The 25,970-nt window shown below is 35.7% G+C and overlaps 1 protein-coding gene across 7 annotated transcripts in view; it reads right to left on the reverse strand.

Annotated features, from left to right (window-relative positions):
• fwd (phosphatidylinositol 4-kinase beta fwd) overlaps positions 1-25,970 on the reverse strand; it is a 428,358-nt gene that overhangs the window by 189,002 nt on the left and 213,386 nt on the right. Inside the window, exon 1 of one of the 7 annotated variants that reach the window (XM_067097432.1) lies at positions 12,302-12,372. The exons of the other annotated variants lie outside the window; for them this stretch is intronic. The gene's annotated coding sequence lies outside the window, so the exon portion shown is untranslated. Of the gene's footprint in view, positions 1-12,301; positions 12,373-25,970 lie in introns of those variants that run through there. 7 annotated transcript variants of the gene reach the window in all.

Genomic DNA, 25,970 nt, shown 5'->3' on the forward strand with positions numbered 1-25,970 from the left:
AATAGCTTTCAAGTTCTACAAGGATAATACAATTTTTTCTAAAATTAAAGAGCAAAAATTCCCCCGTTTATATATACAGTATATATGTATACATATATATGTATATATATATATATATATATATATATATATATATATATATATATATATATATATATATATATATATACTGTACGTATATACATAATCAATATATAATATATATCATACATATGTATATATATTTTTTATACACACACATATATATACGTAACAGTTCTGGGAGCAAAGAACGCACCTTCTATACTCCCAATTACTTTTTTATAAGCTTTCAAACGGGGGCCCAAAAACCCCCGAAAGACATAAATATCGAAATTCACCGATCAAAGCCGAATTTAAACCCACACTGGTTAGATGACCGAGATTAGTGTTTAATCATGAATATTCTCGGCTAACAAAAATACCTCTTTAAAAATCACTACGGAAACATGAGAAGAAATTAACATTATCTTAATATATTTGCATGCCCACGAGAAAATATAATACCTAAGGAGATTATTAAGAAATATTGAGGAATTGTGGCAATGTTTCATATGTTTGACATCATCACCACGTAAGACGCCAACACAGAGCCAATAAAGCTTCTAATACGCTGGAGAAATGGTCCTGCAGTAGGCCTAAAGTATTATACTCACACAATGGCTCATACGAAATAAATGATAGATAGAATTTTGAGGCTTCCGAGAGCTAGGCCTTACACAAGAGAGAGAGAGAGAGAGAGAGAGAGAGAGAGAGAGAGAGAGAGAGAGAGAGAGAGAGAGAGAGAGAGAGAGAGTCTTATGAATGGTTTCACTTTGGTGAGCATTACCTCGATCAGACCCTCTCGTTGAGTAGTACAGTATCCATTCTGAGTATAAACTGAACACTCACGTCTCTCTCTCTCTCTCTCTCTCTCTCTCTCTCTCTCTCTCTCTCTCTCTCTCTCTCTCACCCCAGCTGATACCCAGAACAGACGAGTAACAACTAAGCATATAAACTATATCATTACTTAGGTCACAGGGACATACTAGATTTTTTAATTATGAGCCCATATTGTCCCTCATTATCAGGTCCGGGAATGAGAAGTTGGCCGTTCTGATTGAGAGAGAGAGAGAGAGAGAGAGAGAGAGAGAGAGAGAGAGAGAGAGAGAGAGAGAGAGAGAGAGAGAAATTTTCCTTAGGCCTAACATAATCAAGACATAAAATCGAATGACGCATCCAATGGAATTTCAGTTTAAGAGAATTTGATAAAGTTTTGATGTCATTCTTTTTATTTTATATATATATATATATATATATATATATATATATATATATATATATATATATATATATATATATATATACCGTATATATATTTTGTTCGTATGTATAGTTTATTTACTATGTCGTTTTTAAATAATACGAGTAAAATTAGGCAAAATATCTTATTTCTATAACACTAGTGTTTCCAGCACTCTTACGTAGGTCTACCACTGTTATTACTACTATAGAAACATAAATCATTATTTTACCCGGAATAAAAAAAAATTAATAAATAAAAAGCTAAATCTGGCAATGTCCTCCTTGTATTCAAACTCCTCACGTGAAAAATCATAAAACGATTAAATACCACTATAACACAAAATAAAGCCTAAAAAGACCTATACCTATCCATAAAAAAAATAGTGACGATCAGCAAAATTCTAGTAGACATATCTGCAATCAGCAAAATTCTAGCAGACATATTTGAGGTGGAGCCTGCTATGTCCTCCTGACACTGAAATATTTGCGCTGCCGCTCCGTGACCGTAGTAGGCACCTGACATTCATACCAAGAGTCTATCTACACGAACCGAGAGTATTTCAAGTTCATTGCAATTAGCACTTCCGCTCCCTGATACACCGCATACCAATTCGCCCAGTGACGTTGCTCGCTAGCAATGCCGATTAGAATATGAGATGAAACGACACGCGGGATTGAGATCAGAAATGTTGAAGAGATTGAGTAGCAGTTCTGATCTCACGATTTTTTGGATTTAAGAAAGTATTCATGGCGGTTAGTTAATTGCTCTTGGTATCTTCAAGGCTGATCTGCTAAATGTTTGCGAGGAGTAGGAGAGATAAGGTGGTGTGTTTTTACCCATAATAACCGTGAATATGAGCGATCGCTATTGCACGTGCGCGACCGCCCACCTCACACACGCGCGACTGCAATAATATTAACTTTTAATTACAGTCTTTTCGATATGTCGTATATCACATTTTTTACGATATTTTCCGACCCGTTTTCATTAGCGTCAATGCACTTTTTTAACCGAAATATTGCTTATATTAAGAGGATACAAAAATATGCCTCACTACAACCTTCGTCCTATCAGCGACTCACATTTTATAAGTGCATCTGTACTCAGTCATTCATCAAGTACATTCTATCTAATAGACTTAATGTACCTCATTACTTTAGTTTATTAATAATAATAATAATAACATCTCACCACGATATACTTTCCCTCTCCTCCTGTCTCTCCGAATATTTATCATCCATGCGAAAAAACAAGCCTGGGCTAGATATGGACGCCGGGATACAAGAACACTGGTGTACCAATTTACTCTTCTTCGGCCTGGGCTAGAAAAGGGTATTGGGATGCCCTTGTTTTCTTTAGTTCTGGTTAGGCCAGTCAAAACAAATACTTTATATAAATATATATATATATATATATATATATATATATATATATATATATATATATATATATATATATATATATATATATATATATATATATATATATATAATATATTTTGTGTGTGCGCAATTAGCTTCCATGCTTCTCGTACTTTTAAATTCGCCAAATTTCTCCATTCGTCCAACCCTTTTGTCAATTGTAAAACAAATACAGTTCTTACTATAGTGTACTTTATGCGAGTTCATGTCTTTTTGTGGTAACAAATAATTACTCCGTCTCTGCGTAATACATCTCTCTCTCTCTCTCTCTCTCTCTCTGACTTCTCTCACGTCCATTCCTCATTATACCCAAAATGCAGCAAATGTGCCACGCTGTCAAATTTCTCAGTTCCAGAGGTCTTTTATTCCTCACACCTTTGGACCGTCTCCCTAAGGATGCTGCCCAATTAGGACCTCAAAAGTTCAAGAGAGGATGCAGTGCATTACTACCCTAAAGCAATTAACCTTGTATTTTCATCATTTATACTATTAACAATTTAGCTGTTATTTATTCATTTATCTTTGTTTTCTTTTCTAATAATTTTTCTCTTCTTTCTGTATTCTATACTATCTTCTGTGACTTCTTTCAAATGAACAACATGCTCTTTGGAAGCTTGATTTTCAAGTCAATGGCCCCTATAGCCTTGTTCCTTACGAATAGGGGTTTATCTTTTGAAATAATAATAATAATAATAATAATAATAATAATAATAATAATAATAAATAATAATAATAATAATTCTCTTAAATCATCCTATCATCATCATCCCCTCTGCTGGCAGGCTTTGGAATTCTTACTTTATACGATCTTTTAAGAGTGGGCTATCTCCTCGTTCAGGAGTATGACCAAATATATATATATATATATATATATATATATATATATATATATATATATATATATATATATATATATATATATATATATATTTTTAACTTGATTTTGTCTCCATCATGCAAAGGGGCGCTCATCCCAGAAGTCCGTATAACAATATAAAACAATCGTATCATTGACAGTAATTATGAACAACATAATTTCACGTCAGGTTTTCCTTTCAACTCTCTTGTTTACACACACACAAACACATGTACCTGTATGTATGTATGTATGTATGTATGTATGTATGTATGTATGTATGTATGTATGTATATATATATATATATATACATATATACCTGAAGTCACTGTAACACTCAAACAACCTTCTACTTATTTAATATTAGGTATGTATGATTCCTTTACTTTAATTACGTACACAATTATTGACGGTGCTATCACACATACATACATACATACATACATACATACACTGAACTATTACCCGAGCACACATATACGCATACAATGTAAGCATGAATAACGCTTTATCAGAGCACCTAAACAAATACAAATACTAAACACAAGCACACGTACGTCCATAATCTATACGCAGTGTGCGCTATCTCGCCACTTGGCCATCTTCAGTTCATTCAACCTTCGACAAGACGAAAGTACTGTATACGCGGTCCCCAGGAACATGCCTTATCTCTTCGGCAATTACTTGGATAAGAAAGGGAAACAAAAAGAGGAGCGAAAGGACTTGAAACAGAACCATACATTTGGAAACGGACGTCTGATAAAAAAGGGCTCTTTGAAAACAAGGACAAAGGCAGTCGACACAGGAAGTCGTGATCTGAGATATAGCGGAGAAATAAAAAACTTGCATGCAAGGCTTGAGAGAGAGAGAGAGAGAGAGAGAGAGAGAGAGAGAGAGAGAGAGAGAGAGAGAGAGAGAGAGAGACTCCAGGAATAAGTGTCAGAGAGAGAGAGAGAGAGAGAGAGAGAGAGGGGGAATTAGTCTGAGAGAGAGAGAGAGAGAGAGAGAGAGAGAGAGAGAGAGAGAGAGAGAGAGAGAGAGAGAGAGAGACTCAGGAATTAGTCTGAGAGAGAGAGAGAGAGAGAGAGAGAGAGAGAGAGAGAGAGAGAGAGAGAGAGAGAGAGACTCAGGAAAGTGTAAGTGTCAGAGAGAGAGAGAGAGAGAGAGAGAGAGAGAGAGAGAGAGAGAGAGAGAGAGAGAGAGAGTCTCCGGAAAACGTGTCTGTGTATGTGCCCTGAACAAGACAATCATATGTGCTATTTCGAACTTCTATCAGTAACAATAGCACGTGTATTACAGCAATATATACTTAATAGAGAGACTGACATGTGCAACATAAGTAATGTGTGTTCCGCCTTTGGAAAATCCAAAGTGACTTAGATAAGAAAAATTCCAAGTGGATTTCTCCCAATACAAGTCGATTTCACATTTCAAAATTCAGTCCAATGATAAGAGATAATGATAACTGTATTTAATAAGGACTGAATTTAACAACAGTGGATTTGATAAATTGCAATATAACATGAAAAAATTGCCAAATACAACTTTTTAAAATTTCTCACATTACAAGGACACCTCAACGTTGAGATAACGGTAACTACATTAAACGGTAATTTTAAATTTGATGAATGGTGAAATAATTATCATACCTAAAAGTATTAATGAAAAAACTAACACGTTTGGTGAAAACGATGGGAAATGAGCTTGGGAGCCTGTGACTCGAGTAGGGGGACATTCCATAAATCGGATAATGGGAGATTAACGTACAATTTTACATATATTACATAGGACAATTTTTCATTGAAGAAAGGATCTTATCACCTATGTTAAGGACATTTACCTCACTTTCATGAATTCCACTAACGTTGATTAAAAGGATTACGGTAACCACACTTAAAAAGTTAAAACAACCACAGATATAAATTAAAACTGCCTCATATTTTAGCAGTTCTGGATGATGAAACGAATAGATACTGCGGCTACAATAAACTAGGAAAAACACTGAAAAAAGAAGATGAAAACCTCGCTTTTCTGTCATTTCCTCCCTTAACTTTTCTTGAAGAAACAGGAAGTGAACTAAAGGCTGGGTATTAAAGAATGCCATTTTTTCACTTCAAGATAAAGGAAGTGAAGATGAGGCTGTAGTGGAAAGTCGGGACTTGAGGAGGTGGGAGGGGGTAACGAGACGAATTCTAATAATGGAAGGAGGAGGAAGTTTGAGACAGACATGGCTACTTGGAGAGTCAATTTGAAAAAAAAAAAAGGGTATGAGGATAAAAAAAAGGGTGATAAAACAACTGACTGTGAATCTCAGGAAGTTGAGAGAGAGAGAGAGAGAGAGAGAGAGAGAGAGAGAGAGAGAGAGAGAGAGAGAGAGAGAGAGAGGCTACAACTATGATGGATTCAGAAGACGAGGAATTCTTAAGACTAGGAAGACGAAAGTACAGTTACAAAATGTGTTTCTGCATGGACTCGCCTGATACGCGCATGAACAAAGTACTGAGAATAAAGAGTTCTTCACTGGCGGGGTGGGTAGAGCTCTCGGCCAGCACGCTGTTGGCCCAGCGTTAGACTCTCCGACCGGCCAATGAAGAATTAGAGGAATTTATTTCTGGTGATAGAAATTCATTTCTCGTCATAACGTGGTTCGGATTCCACAATAAGCTGTACGTCCCGTTGCTAGGTAACCAGTTGGTTCTTAGCCACGTAAAATAAATCTAATCCTTCGGGCCAGCCCTAGGTAGGAGAGCTGTTAATCAGCTCGGTGGTCTGGTTAAACTAAGATATACTTAACTTTTTTAACTGAGAATAAGGGGGTGGGCGGAAGGGACACCAAACCAACCGAATTACCAACTGCTATACTGTTTCAAAAACCTACTATAACTTGTGGCTACATGGAGTAGCACACGACTTCCTTCACCCTGGATGCTGCCTACGAGAGAGGCTTGTTCATAGGGGTCGCTCTTCCCTACCATCCTTCTCCACCTTCCTCTGTGCCATGCATCCCGACTTCCTTAACTTTTCTCCTGTATGTCATTCGCTAATTTACCCAATTTATCCTTCCGTCTGAATTTCGGCCTTCCCCTTCTTCTCCATCCCTCCAGCTCCATGTTCATAACCTCTTACACACATGATCTTCCCTCCGCCTAACAAGACTAAACCACTGTAGTCTTCTTTCCAGAGTCGATTAACTACCAAGTGGTTAGTACAAGTGATATATATATATATATATATATATATATATATTATATATATATATATATATATATATATATATTATATATATATATTATATATATATATTATATATATATATATATATATATATATATATATATATATATATATATATATATATATATATATATAAAGGCGATAGGATAATCAGAGGAAGGAAATGACATGATAACGCTTTGGGGATACAACGGCGTAATTTTTCGAAAATAGAAAAATAATCATGTTTCTTCTAACTTCTTTTTCCTTTAAGTTATTACTCTACTTCAAGTTCAACAACCACATTTTACTATGGTCTGTAGTAGTAGTAGTAGTAGTAGTAGTAGTCACGATACGTAAATAGTCTATAAATCAGCCTAAAACACCAATAATTTACATATCAAGCCTCTGCAGAATATGAGACCCACAATAAAAAAAATAAGACAATACAAACTCTAAAAAAAAGGTTATTTAAAATAAAACTTGAAAAGTTACTTAACATGGAAATAATGGTGGAATCTCCAATTTCTTCAATTTCTCGTCTAATACCATCCTGTAAAATTACAGTGCCATCCACTCTCCACACAATTCAAAAGCCGATGCAACCTAGATACCAGGTAACAGAGCAATCGTGACCTACTTCTGTGCTCTGTGAAAAATGAGGGTACTGCTCGGTTAAATGTCAAAGTAGGCTGGGCGTTCTAGTTACATAGATACAAAGGTTAAATACAGAATTCAAAAAGTATTACCTTTCCTCGATTTTCCAGTAAGACACCAAAGATGTCAGTATCTACATCGACATCTTGTTTAGCAAGTGTTCAGTCTTTTAAAAATACAAGGAAAACTTAACAAATCATAGGCATTTAATTTAGTACATTTATATACAAAAATATATTCAATTCACAGACACAAATATGTGTGTGTATATATATATATATATATATATATATATATATATATATATATATATATATATATATATATATATATATATATATATATATATATGTATGTGTGTGTGTTTTCTTATAGAATGTAGTGCATTGTGTCGTCCCATTATTTTTATACAATTTGTAATTATATATCTTTTCTTTCATGTGTGTGTGCAAAAGACATCTGTCATAGGAAGATTATAAGAGGTGCATTGTGTCTTTTCCTTCAGAATTTATTTTTAGAATAAACTTTGAAAAAAATACAGGCAATATAGATATTTCTTTCACTGGGACAGGGTGAAGCAAAAGACATCTGCATTCAATAAGAACTAAAGATTATAAGTCCAAAAATTATTAAATATGTAACTATTGTATTTTCCTTCAGAATTTATTATATTGAGAATAAAAAAGAAAAAACATACAGGCAATATAGATATAATGTCTTAAGGACAGGTGTCATTCAAACTGGATGGTATTCAATAAGTTTTTAACAAAAAGATATAGCTTTCTTGTCAAAAAAATTATTAAATATGTACAATAGCAAAATATATATATATTATACATACAGTTTGAATGTGTGTATATATATATATATATACAATTATATATATATAAATTAATATATATATATATATATTATACATATATATATATATATATATATATATATATATATATACATATATATAATATATATATATATATATATATATTATATATATATATATATATATATATATATATATATATATATATATATATATATATATATATATATATATAAAATATACATGTGTTTTAATGAAAATTTACACTAAAAAAAGTTTCACTTTAAAATAAAAACTCACACCACACTGAAATTTATGTCTGCAATTACAGAGAAAGCAGCTTTTATCGCCTGCAAACATAAATCGCTTCCGAAAGAAACGATCCCTTGGGGAAGAACACTATAACAATTATTTTTTCCATCACGGAGGGGATAATTTTCGCCTGCCTCTCTCTCTCTCTTTCTCTCTCTCTCAGTATGTTTACGCATTTCTCTTAATCATTTGGCAGTCATGGAAAAGAACACTATTAGGAAATGTCTCGCATCCAGTGAGGATAATTTCCACCCTCTCTCTCTCTCTCTCTCTCTCTCTCTCTCTCTCTCTCTCTCTCTCTCTCTCTCTCTCTCTCATATATATATATATATATATATATATATATATATATATATATATATATATATATATATATATATATATATATATATATATATATACCCATTTCTCTTGGTCATTTGGCAGTCCAGAAAAGGAACGCTTTAGGAAATCTCTCATAATATGAGAATAATTTTCGACTCTGTGTGTGTGTGTGTGTGTGTGTGTGTGTGTGTGTGTGTGTGTGTGTGTGTGTGTGTGTGTGTATCTCCACCCAATTCCCTTAATCATTTGACAGTCAAGGAAAAGAACAATATTTCAGAAATGTCTTCAATCATGTGCGAATAATTTTCATATCTCTCTCTCTCTCTCTCTCTCTCTCTCTCTCTCTCTCTCTCTCTCTCTAATTATTTGGCAGTCAAAGAATAGAACACCATTTCAGAAGCGTCTTAAAAATTTAAACGAGGGCGTGGTTTTCCGAGAGTGACATAACCAGCTCTTGCGAAGAGAGCAAGAGGTTTTAAACAACGCCACCCCCCCCACCCCAGTCTCCAACCCCTTTCCACTTCCAACCTCTCAAACCCCACCCCCTCCCCGCGCCCGAAACCTCCACTTCTTAGTCCAGGAGCCGACCTCCGCTTGGGAGGAACGAACTAATACTGCGAAGCCGACGCAAGTAATGAAGGCGATGCACCTTGCATTACCATCAAGTTCTTTTACGTCAGCGATATGTTATTCATGAAGATGCGAATTCCTCCCGTTCTCAATACCTCGCACACTTCAGTGGCTTTTGCTTTTTCTTCTTCGCTTTTATTTGGGTTTTGCTTTTTTCCTTCTTTGCTTTTATTTGGCTTTAGTTTTTAATACACACATCGATGGAAGCATTGGGAAATGCAATTTGAAAAAGAACGTACACTTTACCAAACGTTATTTCACTTATTTTTTTATTATCACATCCCATTTTCCTTTTTAAGCACAATAACGTGTAGATTTTTTAATGACTAATTTCACATGTAACATTATTTTGCCACTGCAATGTCTCTTCTTTTACTTTAATGTTATTACATCTCACTTTCTCATAACGGAAAATCACGTCCAATGATCTCTTCAGCGATTTATCTCGCTCATAATTATTCTGACACGGCATTTTATCCATGAGGTAATCTAATTTCGACGCAATTCACGGTCAGATGAGCTTCAGTTACAAGATATACATTTGGCTTATTTACACAAGATATCAAGATCTTCAATCAGGTCCAATATGAGAGAGAGAGAGAGAGAGAGAGAGAGAGAGAGAGAGAGAGAGAGAGAGAGAGAGAGAGTGGAACCTTCTGGCAGTACCATCTCTCAAAGGGGAGAAGGCTGTTTGGTGAAAAATTACAGTAATATTCACCATGCACAGTTTATATTTTGTACGTAAAATAAACCAGTTTATTATTATTATTATTATTTATTATTATTATTATTATTATTATTATTATTATTATTATTATTATTCGCGCTGTCAACTCACCCACATTCCTCTACAAGTAGTCTCAAAATTAAATTCAACATCAATGAATAATCAAGATCTATAATGAATTATCAAAATTCATTTTTCACTCGGATGATAAAAGTTTAATCATCTCGTAATTTTCTCCGCTGCCGAATGGAGCAATGTCACTGGCTAATTAAATCAATGTCTCTCTCTCTCTCTCTCTCTCTCTCTCTCTCTCTCTCTCTCTCTCTCTCTCTTCCAGCTAATTAAAAACCCTCTGTAATTAAGTGCTTAGGAGGGCCTCAAGTTCATTAAAAAATCAGTCGCCACCAGTTTATTTCATCTCCATAATTAATCATAATTCATCCAACCTGTCAGAGAGAGAGAGAGAGAGAGAGAGAGAGAGAGAGAGAGAGAGAGAGGATGGTTCTCTCTTAATTCTGGATTACCAAGATAAAGTTTAAAATTGGAACTCACTCTCTCGCTCACGGATTATCAAGGTAAGGTGCTGAAATTCTCTCTCTCTCTCTCTCTCTCTCTCTCTCTCTCTCTCTCTCTCTCTCTCTCTCTCTCTCTCTCTCTCTCTCTCTCTCAATCCTTGACTTTTAAAATGAATTATGCCTACATTAAATTCTCGCAGTCTCGTTCTGTCCTTTTACAAGAAATAACAATTTCTCTCTCTCTCTCTCTCTCTCTCTCTCTCTCTCTCTCTCTCTCTCTCTCTCTCTCTCTCTATACATGGTACTAGATATAAAACATTCGAAACTTTCTCCTCACTAAATGTTGGACTTTCAGATATAATTCAGGAAAAAATCTTTCTCACCCTCTCTCTGTTTCTCTATCCCGTGCTACACAGCAGTACAGATTTAGATCCTCTCTCTCTCTCTCTCTCTCTCTCTCTCTCTCTCTCTCTCTCTCTCTCTCTCTCTCACTATCCAGTGCTATAAAGCAGTACATTTAGATTCTCTCTCTCTCTCTCTCTCTCTCTCTCTCTCTCTCTCTCTCCATAATTCATCGACTTCCTCCCTCCCTCCCTCGCACCTAACAACAAAGAAGCGAGCTGCCTGAGTAACCAGCCTGAGCGGTGGTCTATAAAAGAGAAGTAACCTTTCCTCCTTTTATCTCCAAATGTCAGCGTCTCCCGTGACGTCGAAAGCTATTGACCAACCCGCCTCTCATGGAGGCATCTGAGTCTTACATAGCAACGCACAGTTTTATGAATACATTTTGGAAGTATTCAAAAATGATAAAAAAAAAATCAAGTTTCATAAATATGGCCTCGTACAAAACTTTTCATTTACGCATACAAAAAGTAAGCAGGCGTTTAAAACGTGCATACCTGAATTCACAGATGCATTTGGGTGGAACACTGCTACATAAAGATGCTTACTGAAGCAAAACGTAGAATTAAACGCACTAACTACGAGCATTTATGAATACCTCATACAAGTATTTATATATGAAGACAAAAAATGTAGAGATCAGTTTTCATACATTTTTTGACGCACAAAGAATAAAAAAAAAAAAGTAGCATTGAAAGCAGCTCCGGGACTCGGGAAACAACTCGTCCATGAAACCGCTGGATGAGTAAAAGAAGTTGTTTGACGGAACATTTTAGGATATTGAAATAATTAAGGACTGTTAATTATACACAAGCATTAAATCGACGTCCGTGAGCAGAGCAAGGGAAGGAAATATCATGGCCTTTTGACGAGCATGGGGACAGGCCGATACAGCATACATTATGTATCATCCACTGCTTAACACCTCAGTTACTACCTACCAACTTACAGATACCTCCTACCATGGCAACAGAGTTGAATAGCTCGCTCGCTAGCTCTCTCTCTCTCTCTCTCTCTCTCTCTCTCTCTCTCTCTCTCTCTCTCTCAAAAACACACACTAGGATGTAAAACCAAAAGTTTTTTATTATAATAAATGTTATGCTGCGCGGCTACTCACATTCTTGCTGGTCCTAATTAGATGTAAATCCTTGTCACCGGAAAGGTGTTTACATGGAAGACCCAAGTATCCTTACCTGGAAAAAAGAAGATATCAGGAAATTAATTTATTTACAATAACCAACTAAATGAATTTCTTATGAGAAAGACAAGAAAAATCATATACACGCTTCATGATTACGAGATTGTAAAAAAATCATGCAAGTAATATAATCTCATTTAACGTTCTGCAATTCAATTATTAAACGTTACTGAAACAGCTGAATTAGGAAAATTTTCTCTTCTAAATTTAGCAACTTCTCTATGTACTGAAGATTCCAAAGAAAATAGAAAACACACACACCTGCAATATCTATGTTAACCAGGACCACTGATATCACTTTGAAACAATATCTCATTTTCAGTATGAACCCACTGATAAACCTCCATTTCTCAATCAAACCTCAATGAACCCCATTTCAGGCAAACATCCATACACACAAAAAGTAACAAATCAAATAGGATGCCTACATATACATACACACCACTCACACAATCTTACTCTCTTCCGTCGAATCTCTGCAGCCAACCCGTTACAATATTCCATTAAAATATCCCATTAAAGGCCCTACCAGCTGAAGCTAAATTAGTTTTTTCCTCCGACATTTATTAAAGATTATACTTATTCCGCTTGTTTGATCTTCTCTAGCAAAGTCACGTCTCAAATGGATCTCTTTTTCTCCAGGACTTCCTGTAATAATTCATGCAAATTTCTTCATCAACCTTTTTCTATTTTTATTCACCTTCCCCTTTCCTCAAGTTCTTCATTTAACCTTTTTGCACTTCCTTAAATCTCAGCCCCCTTGTGACTATGAGTCATTAAAATATGCATTCTATTACCTTCTGAGAAAGCGCACATTTCAGTATACCACCAACTCCCTCTTAATTTTTCCAACCCAGAACGTATTTCTTAAAAAAAAAAAAAACTGCACACCCATCTCAATGAAAACCTCTCAGTAAAAACCTCCCGCCATATTATGCAACACTTCCGTCTTCTCACATTTTCATGCATTCTAACAGAAATAAATATGCTTCTTGTTTTTATATCCTGTTCACATTTTGTTTTCATTCCTTCTTTGACGAGCTCCCTAGCTGTGACGTCAGTGTGCAACATCAAAAGGAGTTTTGTTTTGTTAATGTTACGAGAGTCAAGACTCCTACCAGGCAACTAGACAACTAAAACTCTCTTTTCATTACTTGAGCTTTACACGGAAGGTGGAAGCCCAATGATCTCGGATACAATCAATTCATTTATTCATCCTAACAGATAAGCTTGAACATTCTTTCGAAACCTTGGAACGATTTAAAAACTTATACAACCAAACTTATAAAGAGAAACTACCGTGTTTCATCATACCTAATTATTTGGAGTAACAGCAAAGCTGTAAATGTAAAATATTGGATAACAAAATAAAAGTGAATAAAGCTTCACAACGCAAGCAATTACGATGATTCTTTAAAATCTTATACATAAATCTACACAGCGAATATATATATATCTATCTATATATATATATATATATATATATATATATATATATATATATATATATATATATATATATATATATATATATATATATATATATATATATATATATATAATATTCCCTTTATGACAGGTGGTGCAAGAAGGCTAGACACTCATTGTTCTCAGCAAGTCCAAAAGGAAGGGTGAAGGTGTTGGCACCATACCCCTTTATTCGTGACCACACCTGACCCTAGCGCCCATTCACAGCTGATAGCAACTGTGAACCCAACTGTTTTTATGATGTGGGTATATTTGCGTGGATGCATAAAAAAAAAGAGTATCTGCAAATAAAACACTAGCAAAACCGGAATATAACTCAGTGAGTTTACTAACCCTTGTACAAATATGAAGACATAAATGTACATGGTTCGTAAAGTGCATAATCATTACTGATCTCTCTCTCTCTCTCTCTCTCTCTCTCTCTCTCTCTCTCTCTCTCTCTCTCTATATATATATATATATATATATATATATATATATATATATATATATATATATATATATATATATATATATATATATATATATATATATATATATATATATATATATATACACACACATACAGTATACATATACACATACATATATAGTGTATATATTATATATGTGTGTATAACTGAATCACGAAAACATGGAACGTGATGAATACATATATATATATATATATATATATATATATATATATATATATATATATATATATATATATATATATATATATATATATATATATATATATATATATATATATATATCCATTATATTTATATATATATATATATATATATATATATATATATATATATATACATACATACATACATATATATAAATTTCGATGACCGAATACATTACTGAAACACTAGAAACGTTATAAAACTCAACACCCATTCTTTCATTCTTTGGAGAAGAACACCATTATGTAACACAATCATTGGTCAGACCCACACGCAATGTTCACCTCCCGGGTTAAAATGCCCTTCAGAAGTGACCAGATTTTTTACGCTTTCTCGAACACTGACAGCGCAAGCGAACCAGCTTATGTACCCAATCATCAGAGATACTAAGACAAAGAGAGAGAGAGAGAGAGAGAGAGAGAGAGAGAGAGAGAGAGAAGAGAGAAGTCTGAGAAGTCTGACGTAAATCTAATCTGCCCTGCCATGGAACGAGAAGATTTCGTTGTGGATTGCTATCCATTAGGTCGAAGGTGTCTCGTGCCTTACAGTTTTATTGTTTGTCATTCAAAACAAAAAATTAACTACAAAGAGTAGACCAAAATATGAAATATATAAAAAACCGTAAACAGAAAAACGGCCAAGAGTAAATCAACAAAGAATACACACAAATATAAACATTTTAGCTCTGGAAATACAAGAAAAAATCATTTTTCTTTCGTTATATTGAGTTTACACGGCAAAGTGGCATACTGGACTGAAGTTCTGAATGAATATTACACATCTCAATAATGACTGGTTTTGATGGAATCTCATTTTTTTCCATCCTAGATAGCCGTCCATGTTAACGGAATGAAAAATAACATTTCCATATGCACCTACCCGTTAAAACCTTGTACTGGAATATAGACTATTTTTGATGGTATCAGCAGTAAATCTCAACAATTTACGATACTTAACCTCCCCTTATTCTCTACCCCTACGTTGTTTACAGTTTTCATCGAAAATCCTTGTAGGCTATGGAATAACAAATAATTACCCTTCATCTTTGCCCATCTGTATTTAACAGAAATGCAAGATTACAATTTATGGCGTCCAATACCAAATACGCAAATGCGTCCCGGTCATGTTTACACAAGAGCATACAGGTAACGTACACATACATGAATAGCTGTGATGTACAGTCACATGCTCAACTGTAATGTATACACGACTGAATGCATGTTATGTAAACATGTGTGCAAACCTGTAATGTACATACAAATGCACACTTGTAATGGCTATACCTATGCATAATTTTATTGCATACACATATGCAGACCTGTTGTGTATGCAGTTGACGCGTATTATAATCCGTGTCTCTTTGCTGTGGACTTGAGGAGGTTAAGGTATTAAATGCTAGAGCAAACTTCCGTGTTGTTTTAGTTATAGTAAACACACATGCCAGATTTGAGAGAGAGAGAGAGAGAGAGAGAGAGAGAGAGAGAGAGAGAGAGAGAGAGAGAGAGAGAGATTAATAAAGAGACCTTTTGTTGAGGGGCAGATTACTAAACGATGTAAGAGAGGGGCAGAATATAGAGAGAGAGAGAGAGAGAGAGAGAGGAGAGAGAGAGAGAGAGAGAGAGAGAGAGAGAGAGAGAGAGAGAGAGAGAGCTGTTCAGAAACAGATTAATAGGCTATGAAGAGAGAGAGAGAGAGAGAGAGAGAGAGAGAGAGAGAGAGAGAGAGAGAGAGAGAGAGAGATTTTCACAGAAACAGATTAATAGGCTATGAGAGAGAGAGAGAGAGAGAGAGAGAGAGAGAGAGAGAGAGAGAGAGAGAGAGAGAGAGAGAGAGAGAGAGCTATTGTGGAAGCGGATTTAAAGTGAGCATGTAAGATCAGCTTCTGGGAGAAAACAAAAACCACTATCCATTATTTGGGATGAATAACAATAAAAGAATATTACTAGACATTACGACGATGTAGACTTTGGCAATGACGAATAAAATTACTCATGCACGCTTAGAAAGCTATTAGAAAGTCTCTCATTCTTAATTCCAACTCTCAAGTCTAAATACTAAGTTTTTTTTATTCCATTCTTCTATCATGATTTTTTTTAAAAAATCAAAAGTGTTACTGAAAGTATTAAAAAAAATAAGAAATGAAATATTTTGCCTTTTTGTCCATTTGCCCGTTTTTAACAGCTCCTGCAAAGAACAATTTTTAAAATTATTAATGCCGACAGTATCGGAAAATTGTTCGAAAGTAAATTTTAAAAAATAGACATATATTTAATCCAAATGTCTGTGTTTTTAAACGGTTCCCCCGAGAAGAATTCTTAAGAAAAATCAAAGTAACGGTGAAAGTTCCAAAATGTTTCTAATTTCTACCTTCTGGATCTCAAACGATCCAGCAATCTTCCCGATGACCTCAGTCCTATCTCCATACAGGACTTTATGGGCTTCTCCAGGAGCAAGAGCCCGTGCCAGCACTGGCTTAATCTTCCCATAGGATCGCCAGTTAAAAATCTTTTTACATCTCTCTCTCTCTCTCTCTCTCTCTCTCTCTCTCTCTCTCTCTCATCCTCCAGCCCCAATGCAATATAAATCACACATGCCACATGTCCTACTTTTGCATGTCTGTCAATAACCTCTCTGAATCGCTTGGTCATTCCGATGATCAATTTTTTATAACAGCTAACTCATAAAAAGATTATGAACGTTCCAGTTATTATTTACACTTCCATAACAACATTAAAAAAGCAGACATTTTGATGAATGTTATATTTTGTTATTATTATAATTATCCTTATTATTTATAGCAAACAACGAACAATCATACTGAATGCCAGTTATATTAGGCGAAAAAGACTAACAAATTTCACAATGACTCTGAATATATCATGAGCTATCGTCAGCTAAGAGCAGTATTGGACAAATTTTTCATAAGTATATTGTTTATATAACATGAAAATAAAAGCACAAATTACACCGGATATTTACTGTTATTATTATTATTATATCTGAACCAGAATAATAAAGCTAAAATTAACAACAAATAGCTTATCTAATAAACAACAATTTCTTACAATTTGTCTACAGAAGAATTTCCGCACAGTATCTTATTCCGAGACTTGTCATTTGCTGCTGAGTGAAATTAAAATCGTCCGGTAAAATGCTTATTCCTGATTTTTGCCTCTGATTTTCTGTCATTTACTGTAGCTAAATGGAGTTCTAAATGGAGTTCTCCATCAGCTTTGAAGCCACACGAATTATTTAACAAGCAGAAGAAACTATTACGTAACTTCCTTTGACGATATGTGTTTCGTTGAGAGAGAGAGAGAGAGAGAGAGAGAGAGAGAGAGAGAGAGAGAGAGAGAGAGAGAGAGAGAGAGAGAGAGAATTTACTTTCTCTCCAGGGTCTGAAAACTCTCCCCTTTCCCAATACCGAATTATTACGAATTACATAATTTTGCTCAGAATTATTGTAGCATAACGTTTGCTGCCACCACAGTTGTCAAATATACCATTATCAAATTGCATATCCTACCGGTTTGTAACTATGGAACTATTTTGCGAGGGCGGGGCGGGGGGGAGGGACAGGAGAGAAAGGAAATATCCCTTTTAATTACTCCAAGTACAAATGTACAGTTCTCAGATTTGTCTCACTTTATTTCTCATAAAACGAAGTCATGTCTCCGCGTTAAATATATATTCGAAAACTTGTAAAGTATATTTGTGCGTGCATCTTTCCTCTCCCAGAGAGAGAGAGAGAGAGAGAGAGAGAGAGAGAGAGAGAGAGAGAGAGAGAGAGAGGGTAAATAAATGTACAGTTCTCAGATTTGTCTCACTTAATTTCTCATAAAACGCATTTATGTCTCCGCACTAAATATATAATTCGAAAACTGGAAAAGAATATTTGTGCGTGCATTTTTCCTCTCCCACAGAGAGAGAGAGAGAGAGAGAGAGAGAGAGAGAGAGAGAGAGAGAGGGTAAATAAAGAAACTTTCCCTACTACGTCGGTCAGACCCCCTGGCGGAACAAATGAGAACCACACAATGTAAACAATGCTGCCGACTCCTCTGGGAGCTTAGGAGCCTTGGGGCCACACAGAAATGGGTGGACCAAAAGGGGAAAACAAGAACTGAGAGAGAGAGAGAGAGAGAGAGAGAGAGAGAGATAAAAACTCAAAAGACATTACATGCCATCATATTTGCGCAAAGGAACTTCATCAATAAGCGCAGAAAAGACAAACATACCTCCGGCCCCTAAATAAATACGGTTGTAAGCGAGGTTTAAGATTGGAAAACAGTCGCTGGAAATGGAAGATAACATTTCCCAGGAACTGAAAGTTTTAAGATTAAAAATATGCACTTTACTTCAACTTTGGAAATCGGAATTGTACAGAAATCCCCAAAAATGTTACAATAAAATAAAATTATCATCTTAGAAGGCTACTAGCTTGGAGAATGACACTATAAAGTCCCCAAAATATTACAAAAATATAATACTGCATACCCTGATAGTTTCTACTCTAAACGATATGGTATAGGTAATCACAAAAATATTTGAAAAAATATAGCAAAACGCTCAACGTCTGTTTTTGTTATCATTTTACACTAAACCTGAAAACGTGTAAAAAAACCAACACATTTCATTAAGAAATAGAATAACCCACAAACAGAAATGTCTTCCAAGAGGTGTAATGACTTCTTCCACGAGAAATTACGGCAAATCACACATTCACGACCACAGAAATTATGTCGCCTCCGAGCTGCCGTGGTCACCCAGCGGGCAATACCACATACTCCTTTCACTTTCTTTTTTTCACGGGAGGTAAAAGAGGCAAAACATAAAACTTTCAGACAGAGATTAATATTGTTGTTGTCCTTGTGAGATTAATCTGGCCTTGTCCCAGCACGGGTTCTTGCTCCTTCGAGAAGGAACCTGAGAGAGAGAGAGAGAGAGAGAGAGAGAGAGAGAGAGAGAGAGAGAGAGAGTACGGGAGGAGGATTGGAAGATGAGTAGGGAGATGGAGAAAAGGAGTTAGCATGGGTAAGGAAGAACCACGAGAGAGAGAGAGAGAGAGAGAGAGAGAGAGAGAGAGAGAGAGAGAGAGAGAGAGAGAGAGAGAGAGAGGTTGGGGAGGGGGGACGATGGGTAGGGAGATGGGAAAGGAGTTAGCTTGGGTGAAGAGGAGCCTAGCAATCAAAGTTGACCCTCCTACTCAAACCATTTCTACTCTCCTTTCCTTTCCTCACCTTTCCTCTCCTCTCCTTTCCTTCTCTTTCCCACCTCTCCTCCACCTCCACTTCCAACAACAGCTGTTCACATACTTCGAAGCTTTCCTCTCAAGATTTCCCAATCCCATCGATTCCCTTACTTATCCCCTTTGTATTCCCATTACTGAATTTACCTACCTCTCCCCTCGATGGGAATTTACTTCACATAGTCATGAATCACTCACTTAAGTGTTCTGCAAATAAAATAGATGAATCACACATCAAATACTACACTCCATTACGTAAAATATATGAATAATGCACCATGCATATTTTCCAATGATAAATGATCTCTATCATATATCATCCACAAATGTTTTACGGATATCTATTTTCTGAACAGCTCCATACTCTGACGAGTCTACTCAATGTATAAAAAGAAATTTATTCATATTCGCCATAAAAGTATTTTCCGATGAAAAAATACAGTTTACTTATGAATTCAAAAAACCGGATTTTCATACAATTGCACAATATTTTCATAAAAATTTTAAGATGATAAACCATATTTTCATTTTCAATTAATAACACGGGGTACATTTTCAATTAATAACCCGGGGTATTTTTCTTTATCAAAGAACGCTCCCATTAATGACCGTTCCGTTCACGAAGCAAAACAATCTATTAGTCCCGAAAATAAAGTTTTCAAAATCGCAATATTCTTCTCCACTTTCAACTTAAACAATAGCTTCCTACCCTCAGCCAATATTCTCTTCCTTTTTCTAAAGAAAATTCTTATATGCTCCTTCTCTTACCATTATACTTCATCCCCATCGTCTCTAAACACAAAGCCTACTCCATAAACATTCCCCACTCGCCTAAACGAACGCAAGCTAAACAACTCTCACTTAAGGGAACAACAGAAATACGAAGTCAAATACCTTTTCTAAACAATGCTGAGTAGCAGCTGAATTATAGAGCTACGGCCTTTAAATAAAAGAGAGGATTAAAATTTATATACCATACCAATGTATTCATACCGTCAAAAATGACTACAAATTCATTCTACGTACTTATAAAGGGGCATACACACACATGCACACAAACACACACACACACATGATTATATGAAGATAAAAAAAGGCCCATAAAACACTGTTTGAACGTTGCAACATGATTATATAATATATATATATATATATATATATATATATATATATATATATATATATATATATATATATATATATATATATATATATATATATATATATATATATATATATATATATATATATAGAGAGAGAGAGAGAGAGAGAGAGATATCACGACGTCAATCTTTCCTGTTAAGCCAATGGAACTAAACAAATGAAACTACACCAACAAGTAAAAGCTTGAACCGTTGTACATCTTCCTCAGTCAGAGCCAACTATAACAACACTTTCTATAATTCTACCTTACGCATCCAACAACGCCTACGTTTAGGTTTGTAGTCCAATTACTATTTCTCAGAAACTCAAAATTAGCTGGAGATGTTTATTCCCATAAGGAGAGGTCATTCGGGCGAGAGGGACCCGAGTGTCTTCTTCCCAAGGAGAAAGGTCATTTTCATTTTGGGTGGTTTTGTATATCTGACCCGAAAAACAACTCTTCTGGTTAAGCGGGTCGAATGAGGTCAACCGTTACATTAAATGTGATGCCTTGTATGCAGTTCTCAAAATTCTACATGTTTATGTTCCCGAAAACCTAGGCCATAATGATGATGATAATTTGCTCCTTAATGGCGATCACCACCACCATAATTATTATTATTATTATTATTATTATTATTATTATTATTATTATTATTATTATTATTATTATGGTTGTAGTAGCAGTACTAGTAGTAGTAGTAGTATAACCAAACCATTCAATTATCAAATAACTGAAATAAAAAAATTGATAAACCTACAGAGTATTACTAAAATCTCCAGTTATGCCGCAGCCATTTTCCTCCCATGAGAGAGAGAGAGAGAGAGAGAGAGAGAGAGAGAGAGAGAGAGAGAGAGAGAGGCAAGTTCCCATGAGGAAATAAACAAAACTGAACACTCTCGTTTCCAAGCCTCCTCCGCCCCTCCAATCCAAACTGACCCTATGGCCACCCCTAAATCTCGGCCCACCTCCTCCATCCTACCAGCACATTTCTGAACTAGTAAACAAAGATATACATCGTATTTAAGAGCCGTAAAATTTCTTATTCTCGGTGCTATTCCAGTCGAGGAATTCACAACAATCAAAATGAATAGCGAGAGGAGCTGTTTCAAAGGCAAATCCCGGCTATTACTACTACTACCACCAGTACAGCAGCAGGCACTTGCAGTATGTTATTGTAGTTGCTGTTGCAGGCACTACCAGAATCTTGTTGTTGTTGTGGTTGGTTGTTGTTGATGCTTGCTGCTAATGGGTTAACATTTAGCTGGCCATCTGCCAGCACGGACAATTTAATCCTGCTACTTTGCTTAAGTTGGGTCGGTGGACTATTGCATTATAAATTTAAGAGAGCTTATACTTTTCACTTCAGCTATGCATGTACGTACGTATGTATTATGTCGGCAATATTTTTTGTCAAAGCTATTCAACAAAAAGACCAACAGAGCCAAGAGGAGACAAATACATTAAAACATCAAATAAAAAAAATCACGACAAATAAAATAACTCGATATAAATGATGAAACATTATAGATTTCACTTCAACAGCGGATGCATCATGCACTTCCATGTTTTCATTAAAATACGTGTGCATGACCACATTCAACAAGTAATCCATACATACGTATAAACGTATGTACAAGCCTAAAATTATACATACACAGAACTTGCCTCTTCCATTATAATTCCACTGGGAATAACGAAACAACAACTGATATTAGGAAAAAATCATAAACATTAAATTAAAAATCCAGTCACAAACATTTTAACCAGAAAATTTAATTCAATTAAAACCAATGATTCAAATTAATACTTTAAAATGGATATTTACAAAATATAAAAGCGATAATCAAAACTTTATTAAACCAGATGACCGTAACACCAATACTGCATTATTCATCCTCACAGCCTGGCGTGCTGTCTGACGGTAACAGTTAAGCAAAGTCTAGTAAACAATGGTCATCCTACTATGATACGGACCAATTCTTGTCCTCCTGAGATCTATATACGCACATTTATGTTTAACACATACCTCTCTCTCTCTCTCTCTCTCTCTCACATTACACATTATATTATATATATATATATATATATATATATATATATATATATATTTTTTTTTTTTTTTTTTTTTTTTTTTAAGCGCCCTAGACTGTGAACTCAAATAATACAGATTCAACATTACCAATAGTTTCCTTTCTCAAAAGAAAATAAGTATATACAATACACCAAACTGAATGGAAAGGCAAGGATAAATCAAGACTTCCGAGTTTGGGGCTAAGTATCATTGCTGAAAATGAATAGAAAGGAAAACGTTGTTATCTAAAATGAACACATGAAATGATGCAAAGGTTTCGTACTTTAGGAGGGATATATCTTAATAATAATTATATAGCTTTCGTGTAATTTTTCCTCAAGTAAAAGAGGATTTTTGAAGTAGTTATGAACTCTTCAGTCAACACAGGATTCATTTTTGAAGTAGTTATGAACGCTTCAGTCAACAAAGCAAGTCATTTAATTTTTAATCTTTCAAAGGAAACAACACAAGTTCAACATACGTAATGAATCAAATGTTACATTGAGGCGTTCATGAAAAATATGATACGCTCTAGAAGCTCCGGGACAAAGGCAAAGCTGATTTTCCCGACGTGCTTGCAGGCACAAAACACTACAGAATGTTGTCGAACAGTGCATGCCTAAATACTGTTGCTGATTCTGGAGCCATGCCTATCGAAAGGATGACATGCTCATTATATGGGGTTAAACAGTGTTGACTTCATCACGCTCATTCTTACATACTGATTTATGCAAACATACTCCAACACAAGAGGATTTTTTCCATGTTCATCCCGACAAACTTTCTTCCTATCCACGATATTTTCAAAGGTTCTCTCTCTCTCTCTCTCTCTCTCTCTCTCTCTCTCTCTCTCTCTCTCTCTCTCTCTCTCTCTCTCTCTCTAGACGGGGTTCTCACCCAACACCACTTAAGTGGAATTCTATTAGCACGTCTCTCTCTCTCTCTCTCTCTCTCTCTCTCTCTCTCTCTCTCTCTCTCTCTCTCTCTCTCTCTCTCTCTCTCCCTTATGAGCTCTCTTACAGACATTTTGTAACTGAACAATATTCATCACATAAAAATCTCGTTCACATACAATAAACAGTTAAGAATTTTCCTACATACAATAAACAGTCAAGAATTTTCCTAAGTATAAGTTACCGAAGCGGATTATTTCTCTAGAAAATTTCTTATCCACATACATTTGGCTACATGCAGGCTTAAGTGTGAATAGTGTGGAAACCCGGGTGGCAGCAAGCAGCTAGAGAGAGAGAGAGAGAGAGAGAGAGAGAGAGAGAGAGAGAGAGAGAGAGAGAGAGAGAGAGAGAGAGAGAGAAATTTAAATCGGTCAAAATATTACTAGCAAGCTTTATACCTACAACAACTAATCATACTCCTCAAATATAAACAAGAAATTAAACATCATTTTACAACAGAATAAACAAACATCAACCTGTAATTAAATTCACAACCACCATCTCCATATCCCTGCTAAACAAACTTTAATAATATAACTCACTCTTTCCTCAGCCAACGGTGTTATTATGACAACATTCATACCCTTTTTCTTTTCAGTTTTCTGTAAAAGAAAACTACTGTGCCGGCTTTGTCTGTCCGTCCGCACATTTTCTGTCCTCACTTTTTCTGTACGCCGTCGGATCTCAAAAACTACTGAGGCTAGCGGGCTGCAAATTGGTATTTTGGTCATCCACACTCCAATCAAACATACCAAATTGCAGCCCTCTAGCTTTAGTGGTTTTTATTGTATTTAAGGTTAAAGGTAGCCATGGATCGTGCTTCAAGCAACTATATAGGCCAGGCCACCACCGGGCCGTGATTAAAGTTTAATGGGCCGCGGTTCATACAGCATTATACCGAGACCACCGAAAAATAGATCTATTTTCGGTGGCCTTGACTATATGCTGTAGCGGCTGTACAGAAAATTCGATTGAGCCGAAGAAACTTCGGCGCATTTTTCACTTGTTTCTTTTTAACCACAATAAAATGACTATCAGACCCACACTAATGCAAACTCAATTAATCAACTTCGTTCGACCAAAAATGAACAAAATCCCATTTTCAAATAAACTAATCGCTTTGATCGGAGGGAAGGCAGAAAAGAGGTCGGGATGGTGGAGAGGGCGAAGTGGAGAGGAAGAAAGAGAAGAAATGGAAAGGGAAGGAACGTAAAAAGGGAGCCATACAAAGAATGGGAGATGGGAAGGGGAGAAAAGGTAAGGTGAAAATAGAGAGGAAAGGGAGGTAGAGAGAATGGAAAAGGATGATGATGATGGCGATGCTTGAACGGAATGGGAGAAGGCGGGATGGAGAGAAAAGGTAAGGTGAAAATAGAGAGGAAAGGGACGTAGAGAGAATGGAAATGGAGGAGGAAGATGGTGATGCTTGAACGGAATGGGAGAAGGTTGGATGGAGGGAAAAGATAAGGCGAAGCGGGAGAGGGGAGGAATGAGGGGGTAGGGAAAGGAACGTAGAGAGAACGGAAAGGGAGGAGGAAGATGGTGACGCTTGAACGAAAAGGGGAGAAGATGGGATGGAGAGAAAAGATAAGGGGAAATGGGAGATGAGGGGAATGAGAGGGCGAGGAAAGGGGGAGTAGAGAGAATGGTAAGAGGGTTCGAGATGAGGGGGGGAAGGGGAAATTAAAAAAGCAAAAGAAGGGAGGAAAAGGGGATAAGAGAAGCATTTCGATTTTAAAAAGTACTTCCCTCAAAAGTGAACAAGTCTGTTTCACTCGAGCAAATCGCACAAACACCCCTTGTTGACTGAATGGGGGAGGAGAGAATGGGCGTGAAATGGAGTGGATCCGTTTAATGCTGAAGTACCTACGAACGAGAGAGAGAGAGAGAGAGAGAGAGAGAGAGAGAGAGAGAGAGAGAGAGAGAGAGAGAATTATATATGAAACAAACTACAGAGTATTTGCAATTAATGCCTATCCATTCTAAGTGAGATTTATTACATAA

Source organism: Macrobrachium rosenbergii, chromosome 1, assembly GCF_040412425.1.
Source record: "Macrobrachium rosenbergii isolate ZJJX-2024 chromosome 1, ASM4041242v1, whole genome shotgun sequence".
Taxonomy (NCBI): Eukaryota; Metazoa; Arthropoda; class Malacostraca; order Decapoda; family Palaemonidae; genus Macrobrachium; species Macrobrachium rosenbergii.